Raw genomic sequence first — 6,873 nt, forward strand, 5'->3', positions numbered from 1 at the left:
TTAGTCGAGCAATTCATTTCATACAGATTCAACCACAAAGACCAGTGAGGTTTTCCAAGGCCTCGCAAAGAACGGCACCTATTGGTAGATGGGTAAAAATAACATTGGATATCCCTTTGAGGTTGGTGAAGTTACTAATTACACTTTGGATGGTGTATCAATACACCCAGTCACTACAAAGATACAGGCATCCTTCCTAACTCAGTTGCCAGAGAGGAGGGAAACTGCTCAGGGATTTCACCATGAGGCCAATGGTGACTTTAAAACAGTTACAGAATTTAATGGCTGTGATAGAAGAAAACTGAGGATGGAACAACATAGTAGTTACTCCACAATACTAATCTAATTGGCAGAGTGAAAAGAAGAAGGAAGCCTGTATAGAATGCAAATATTCCAAAACATGCATCCTGTTTGCCAGTCGGGAAGTCCAAGATCCAGTTCCAGAGGGAGGAGTCTGTCCCAGTATGGTCTTAGAGAGCATGGAGGGAACTAAAACACTGAGCTGTAGTCAATGAACAGCTTCTGTGAATGTTAACCTGTTTAAAGGTTTTACTCACATCGGCCACGGAGAGCGTGATCACACAGTCGTTCAGAACAGCTGGTTCTCTCATGCATGGTTCAGTGTTGCTTGCCTCAAAGCGAGCATAGATGGCATTTAGCTTGTCTGGTAGGCTTGCTTCACTGGACAGCTCGTGACTGGGTCTCTCTTTGTAATCCATGATAGTTTACAAGCCCTGCCACATCCGACGAGCATCAGAGCCGGTGTAGTAGGATGTGATCTTGGTCCTGTATTGATACGTTGCCTGTTTGATGGTTCGTCAGAGGGCGTAGCATGATTTTCTTAGAAGCACCCGGATTAGTGTACCGCTCCTTGAAAGTGTCAGCTTTAGCCTTTAGCTCAGTGCAGATGTTAGCCTTTAGCTCAGTGCAGATGTTAGCCTTTAGCTCAGTGCAGATGTTAGCCTTTAGCTCAGTGCAGATGTTGGTATTTAGCTCAGTGCAGATGTTAGCCTTTAGCTCAGTGCAGATGTTAGCCTTTAGCTCAGTGTCGATGTTGGTATTTAGCTCAGTGCAGATGTTAGCCTTTAGCTCAGTGCAGATGTTAGCCTTTAGCTCAGTGCAGATGTTAGCCTTTAGCTCAGTGCAGATGTTAGCCTTTAGCTCAGTGTCGATGTTGGTATTTAGCTCAGTGCAGATGTTAGCCTTTAGCTCAGTGCAGATGTTAGCCTTTAGCTCAGTGCAGATGTTAGCCTTTAGCTCAGTGCAGATGTTAGCCTTTAGCTCAGTGCAGATGTTAGCCTTTAGCTCAGTGCAGATGTTAGCCTTTAGCTCAGTGCAGATGTTGGTATTTAGCTCAGTGCAGATGTTAGCCTTTAGCTCAGTGCAGATGTTAGCCTTTAGCTCAGTGCAGATGTTAGCCTTTAGCTCAGTGCAGATGTTAGCCTTTAGCTCATGCAGATGTTGGTATTTAGCTCAGTTAGCCTTTAGCTCAGTGCAGATGTTGGTATTTAGCTCAGTGCAGATGTTGGTATTTAGCTCAGTGTCGATGTTAGCCTTTAGCTCAGTGCAGATGTTAGCCTTTAGCTCAGTGCAGATGTTAGCCTTTAGCTCAGTGCAGATGTTAGCCTTTAGCTCAGTGCAGATGTTGTATTTAGCTCAGTGTCGATGTTAGCCTTTAGCTCAGTGCAGATGTTGGTATTTAGCTCAGTGCAGATGTTGGTATTTAGCTCAGTGCAGATGTTGGTATTTAGCTCAGTGCAGATGTTAGCCTTTAGCTCAGTGTCGATGTTAGCCTTTAGCTCAGTGCAGATGTTAGCCTTTAGCTCAGTGCGATGTTAGCCTTTAGCTCAGTGCAGATGTTAGCCTTTAGCTCAGTGTCGATGTTAGCCTTTAGCTCAGTGCAGATGTTAGCCTTTAGCTCAGTGCAGATGTTAGCCTTTAGCTCAGTGCAGATGTTAGCCTTTAGCTCAGTGCAGATGTTAGCCTTTAGCTCAGTGCAGATGTTGGTATTTAGCTCAGTGTCGATGTTAGCCTTTAGCTCAGTGCAGATGTTGGTATTTAGCTCAGTGCAGATGTTGGTATTTAGCTCAGTGCAGATGTTGGTTTTAGCTCAGTGCAGATGTTAGCCTTTAGCTCAGTGTCGATGTTAGCCTTTAGCTCAGTGCAGATGTTAGCCTTTTGATGTTAGCCTTTAGCTCAGTGCAGATGTTAGCCTTTAGCTCAGTGTCGATGTTAGCCTTTAGCTCAGTGCAGATGTTGCCTTTAGCTCAGTGCAGATGTTAGCCTTTAGAGTGCAGATGTTAGCCTTTAGCTCAGTGCAGATGTTAGCCTTTAGCTCAGTGCAGATGTTAGCCTTTAGCTCAGTGTCGATGTTGGTATTTAGCTCAGTGCAGATGTTAGCCTTTAGCTCAGTGCAGATGTTAGCTAGCTCAGTGCAGATGTTAGCCTTTAGCTCAGTGTCGATGTTGGTATTTAAGTGCAGATGTTAGCCTTTAGCTCAGTGCAGATGTTAGCCTTTAGCTCAGTGCAGATGTTGGTATTTAGCTCAGTGCAGATGTTAGTAGCTCAGTGCAGATGTTAGCCTTTAGCTCAGTGCAGATGTTGGGCTCAGTGCAGACAGATCAGTGCAGATGTTAGCCTTTAGCTCAGTGCAGATGTTAGCCTTTAGCTTAGTGCAGATGTTGGTATTTAGCTCAGTGCAGATGTTGCCTTTAGCTCAGTGCAGATGTTAGCCTTTTCAGTGCAGATGTTGGTATTTAGCTCAGTGCAGATGTTAGCCTTTAGCTCAGTACCTTTAGCTTAGTGCAGATGTTGGCCTAGCTCAGTGCAGATGTTGGTATTTAGCTCAGTGCAGATGTTGGTATTTAGCTCAGTGCAGATGTTAGCCTTTAGCTTAGTGCAGATGTTGGCCTAGCTCAGTGCAGATGTTGGTATTTAGCTCAGTGCAGATGTTAGCCTTTAGCTCACAGATGTTAGCCTTTAGCTCAGTGCAGATGTTAGTTTTTAGCTCAGTGCAGATGTTAGCCTTTAGCTTAGTGCAGATGTTGGCCTAGCTCAGTGCAGATGTACCTATTTAGCTCAGTGCAGATGTTGGTATTTAGTCAGTGCAGATGTTAGCCTTTAGCTTAGTGCAGATGTTGGACAGTGCAGATGTTGGTATTTAGCTCAGTGCAGATGTTAGCCTTTAGCTCAGTGCAGATGTTAGCCTTTAGCTCAGTGCAGATGTTAGCTTTTAGTAGTGCAGATGTTAGCCTTTAGCTTAGTGGACAGATGTTAGCTTTTAGTTCAGTGCAGATGTTAGCCTTTAGCTCAGTACAGATGTTAGCCTTTAGCTTAGTGCAGATGTTAGCTTTTAGCTTAGTGCAAATGTTAGCCTTTAGCTTAGTGCAGAAGTGTTATACCTTTAGGGACAGATGTAGAAGTGTTGTACCTTTACAGATGTGGAAGTGTTGTATCTTTAGGGACAGTTGTAGATGTGTTGTATCTTTAGGGACAGATGTAGATGTGTTGTATCTTTAGGGACAGATGTAGATGTGTTGTATCTTTAGGGACAGATGTAGATGTGTTGTACCTTTAGGGACAGATGTAGATGTGTTGTATCTTTAGGGACAGATGTAGATGTGTTGTATCTTTAGGGACAGATGTAGATGTGTTGTATCTTTACAGATGTGGAAGTGTTGTACCTTTAGGGACAGATGTAGAAGTGTTGTACCTTTAGGGACAGATGCAGAAGTGTTGTACCTTTACAGATGTGGAAGTGTTGTACCTTTAGGGACAGATGTAGAAGTGTTGTACCTTTACAGATGTGGAAGTGTTGTACCTTTAGGGACAGATGTAGATGTGTTGTACCTTTACAGATGTGGAAGTGTTGTACCTTTAGGGACAGATGTAGAAGTGTTGTACCTTTACAGATGTGGAAGTGTTGTACCTTTAGGGACAGATGTAGAAGTGTTGTACCTTTACAGATGTGGAAGTGTTGTACCTTTAGGGACAGATGTAGAAGTGTTGTACCTTTAGGGACAGATGTAGATGTGTTGTATCTTTAGGGACAGATGTAGATGTGTTGTATCTTTAGGGACAGATGTAGATGTGTTGTATCTTTAGGGACAGATGTAGATGTGTTGTACCTTTAGGGACAGATGTTGAAGTGTGTGTACCTTTAGGGACAGATGTAGATGTGTTGTACCTTTAGGGACAGATGTAGATGTGATATACCTTTAGGGACAGATGTAGAAGTGTTGTACCTTTAGGGACAGATGTAGAAGTGTTATACCTGTAGGGACAGATGTAGAAGTGTTGTACCTTTAGGGACAGATGTAGAAGTGTTTATACCTTTAGGGACAGATGTAGAAGTGTTGTACCTTTAGGGACAGATGTAGAAGTGTTGTACTTGTAGGGACAGATGTAGAAGTGTTTATACCTTTAGGGACAGATGTAGAAGTGATATACCTTTACAGATGTAGAAGTGTTGTACCTTTAGGGACAGATGTGGAAGTGTTTATACCTTTATGGACAGATGTAGAAGTGTTGTACCTTTAGGGACAGATATAGAAGTGTTTATACCTTTAGGGACAGATGTGGAAGTGTTTATACCTTTAGGGACAGATGTAGAAGTGTTGTACCTTTAGGGACAGATGCAGAAGTGTTGTACCTTTAGGGACAGATGTAGAAGTGTTGTACCTTTAGGGACAGATGTAGAAGTGTTGTACCTTTAGGGACAGGTGTGGAAGTGTTATACCTTTAGGGACAGATGTAGAAGTGTTGTACCTTTAGGGACAGATGTAGAAGTTTGTATACCTTTACAGATGTAGAAGTGTTTATACCTTTAGGGACAGATGTGGAAGTGTTGTACCTTTAGGGACAGATGTAGAAGTGTTTATACCTTTACAGATGTAGAAGTGTTGTACCTTTAGGGACAGATGTAGAAGTGTTGTACCTTTAGGGACAGATGTAGAAGTGTTGTACCTTTAGGGACAGATGTAGAAGTGTTGTACCTTTAGGGACAGATGCTGAAGTGTTGTACCTTTAGGGACAGATGTAGAAGTGTTGTACCTTTAGGGACAGATGCTGAAGTGTTGTACCTTTAGGGACAGATGTAGAAGTGTTGTACCTTTAGGGACAGATGTAGACGTTTTTATACCTTTACAGATGGAGAAGTGTTTATACCTTTAGGGACAGATGTGGAAGTGTTGTACCTTTAGGGACAGATGTAGAAGTGTTTATACCTTTACAGATGTAGAAGTGTTGTACCTTTAGGGACAGATGCTGAAGTGTTGTACCTTTAGGGACAGATGTAGAAGTGTTGTACCTTTAGGGACAGATGTAGAAGTGTTGTACCTTTAGGGACAGATGTAGAAGTGTTGTACCTTTAGGGGCAGATGTAGAAGTGTGTATACCTTTAGGGACAGATGTGGAAGTGTTTATACCTTTAGGGACAGATGTAGAAGTGTTATACCTTTAGGGACAGATGTAGAAGTGTTTATACCTTTAGGGACAGATGTAGAAGTGTTATACCTTTAGGGACAGATGTAGAAGTGTTCTACCTTTAGGGACAGATGTAGAAATGTTTTACCTTTAGGGATAGACGTGGAAGTGGCTCTATCTCAACCATTATTTAAATGGTTTCTCTTTCTCCCCTAGTCATGAATTTTTAATCACATGTATATTTTTGTATGAGCAAGATGAGGAGAAGGAGAGAATGATGAGAACAGTGAGGGATGGGGAGAGGATAGAGGGGGAAGAGAATAAGTGGAGATAGGAGTGGAGACAACAGGACAGAAGAGGAGAGGTTAAGTGAGGAGTAGAGGATGAGGAGGAGCAGAGGCAACTCGCAGATGAGGAGAGGGGAGTTGAGGATGAGAAGGGAGGAGCAGATGAGGAGAGGGGAGTTGAGGATGAGGGGATGGGAAGGGAGGAGAAGATGAGGAGAGGATGAGGAGAGGGGAGTTGAGGATGAGTGGAAGGGAGAGAAGATGAGGAGAGGGGAGTTGAGGATGAGGGGATGGGAAGGGAGAGAAGATGAGGATGAGGAGAGGGGAGTTGAGGATGAGGGGATGGGAGAGAAGATGAGGAGAGGATGAGGAGAGGGGATGGTTTGTACCAGTGTAGCTACCATTACAGTTCCATATAGTTGTCACGTCGGGGATAACAGTTGTTGACAAATGTAGCATTTGAGCTAAACTTAACCCTTCTGCAAAACCTTAACCTCAGTCTCCTAACCTGCCACGTTAGTTATCCTACCCTGCCACGTTAGTTATCCTACCCTGCCCCGTTAGTTATCCTACCCTGCCACGTTAGTAATCCTAACCTGCCACATTAGTAATCCTACCCTGCCACGTTAGTTATCCTACCCTGCCACGTTAGTAATCCTACCCTGCCACGTTAGTTATCCTACCCTGCCACGTTAGTAATCCTAACCTGCCACGTTAGTAATCCTAACCTGCCACGTTAGTAATCCTAACCTGCCACATTAGTAATCCTAAACTGCCACGTTAGTTATCCTAACCTGCCAAGTTAGTTATCCTAACCTGCCACGTTAGTTATCCTAACCTGCCACGTTAGTTATCCTAACCTGCCACGTTAGTTATCCTAACCTGCCACGTTAGTTATCCTAACCTGCCACGTTAGTTATCCTAACCTGCCACGTTAGTTATCCTAACCTGCCACGTTAGTTATCCTAACCTGCCACGTTAGTTATCCTAACCCGCTATTTAAACAAACCACCAGTATCACAAGTAGACCTAGTTTATGACTCAGTGATCTTCTCTTACTTTTCAAGTAGGGTCAACATCTAAATTGCACCTAAACTCCTATATGATATTATGGCCATTCTTTTGCATTTCTAAAATAGAAAACGCATGTTTTTTGCTTTGT

Source organism: Oncorhynchus tshawytscha, unplaced genomic scaffold, assembly GCF_018296145.1.
Source record: "Oncorhynchus tshawytscha isolate Ot180627B unplaced genomic scaffold, Otsh_v2.0 Un_contig_846_pilon_pilon, whole genome shotgun sequence".
NCBI classification, from domain to species: Eukaryota; Metazoa; Chordata; class Actinopteri; order Salmoniformes; family Salmonidae; genus Oncorhynchus; species Oncorhynchus tshawytscha.